Source organism: Cyprinodon variegatus, unplaced genomic scaffold, assembly GCF_000732505.1.
Source record: "Cyprinodon variegatus isolate N-32 unplaced genomic scaffold, C_variegatus-1.0 Scaffold3031, whole genome shotgun sequence".
Taxonomy (NCBI): domain Eukaryota; kingdom Metazoa; phylum Chordata; class Actinopteri; order Cyprinodontiformes; family Cyprinodontidae; genus Cyprinodon; species Cyprinodon variegatus.
The window spans coordinates 1-1,876 of record NW_015153484.1 but is presented as its reverse complement, the minus strand read 5'-3'; the positions used below and the strand labels follow the sequence as shown (position 1 = coordinate 1,876).

Below are 1,876 nucleotides of genomic sequence, written 5' to 3'. Positions count from 1 at the left end.
GAATTACAGAGTATTTCTTCACTGAAAGAAGAGCAAAACACTGCTCTGGAGGCTTTTCTCAGAGGAAAAGATGTTTTTGCTCTTCTCCCGACTGGTTTTGGGAAGAGTTTGATCTATCAATTGGCTCCTCTTCGTCGTTGCTCTGTTAGTACGTCATATGCTTCGTTGATCTGGAAATGTTCCTCTTATTTACGTTAGAACTAATAATTGGTCCGGTTATCCTTGCTTGATATTAACCTTTGCTTGATGGTCTCAAACATTTAATGTGAGGAAAAAAGCCAAAGCAGAATAAATTTTAAGGACATGCCTTTTCACATCTCTGTAAGCTGTTTTCTTTTCCAGTCGTGAACATTTGAGCATTCTATAAGTTAATCTCTATAATGTCTGATTTATGACTGTGTTCTACCGCAGCTAAAAGCCATTTTGCATTGTGGTCTTTTTTTCATGGTGTTGTTGCTAGGTTAAACATCCCCCTTTGGGATTTATCTCCCTCTGTTTCTGTGTTCCTGACACACTTTCCCTATTATCCATCTTTTAACACCTTTCATATCAAAATATTCTCTGTGACTAAACTGACAAGTTGAAGCTTGAACATCAAATATTTGATTAGAAAACAACACCAGGAGCTTTTTCTTCCGCTGACACTTTGTCTTTTCTCTGCCTTCCCCTTTTCTCCACATTTCTATTTGTTTTTTTTTTCTGTCTACTACTAAATGATGGTCGCCATACGACTTCCGATGCACCAGGTCTCAGCAACATTATCGGGATCATCGTGTACATATCAGCTAATGCAGGGGACCCTTCAAAAAGCGACTCAAAGAAGAACAGCTATTCATATGGCTGGTCCTTCTACTTTGGTGCCCTATCCTTTATTATGGCTGAGATGGTTGGCGTCTTGGCCGTGCACATGTTCATCGACCGCCATCGACAGCTGCGAATAGGGGCACGCGCAGCCGACTACCTCCAAGGCTCGGCCATAACACGGATCCCCAGCTATCGCTATCGCTACAGGCGCCGTTCGCGCTCCTCTTCCCGATCCACAGACCCGTCACATTCCCGCGACGCCTCACCCGTGGGCCTCAAGGGCTTCAGCGCGCTACCATCCACAGAGATCTCCATGTACACGCTCCCCAGGGACACCCTCAAGTCGTCCGGTACGCCCACAGCCACCTTCAACTCTGAGAGGGACCACAACTTCCTTCAAGTCCACAACTGCATCCAGAAGGACCTGAAAGACTCGAGTCACACCAACACAGCGAACCGCCGCACCACGCCTGTATGAGAGAATGGAGACAGGCCTGGCAAGCTCACCGGAGATCAGGAGACACAGGCAACCCCTTTGGATGCAGTCAACTCCTGGAGAAGTTGGATTTCCATGTTTATAGACATTCATCGTTTTTGTTTAAATGCATGACTTTTCCATAACCATTGTTGAGAGAGTTTCCAACGAGTCTGCCTCGTTCTGGGATTGATCGGGTCGGGTAGCCTAGAGACGAGTGAGATCTGTCATGTTTTTGGGCAGGTTTTCTTTTTCAGGTTACAAGTGAAAGGTGGGAGGATTGGGCATATACCAGATAATCAGTTCCATGATTTCATGCCCTTGAGTTCGGTTGGGGCGACAGCTCCAGCTACCCCTCAGCCAGCCTAATGCTAAGATATATATAAGCCCTTTTTTTATTTATTGACTCATTTGTTAATTTTTTGCATTAAAACTGTGAATTGTTACAGCTTGGGATTCAGTAAGAAGTACCCCAATCTGTAATCTCTAACAAAGGTACTATATATATATATATATATATATATATATATATATATATATATATATATACATATATACATATATATAAATATATGTATTACTTTTATAAATAAATTA

General features: G+C 42.8%; 1 pseudogene; it reads left to right on the top strand.

The window, feature by feature from the left end:
• Positions 1–712: 712 nt before the first annotated feature.
• On the top strand, positions 713–1,772 carry LOC107081137 (annotated as a pseudogene).
• The last annotated feature ends 104 nt before the right edge of the window (positions 1,773–1,876 follow it).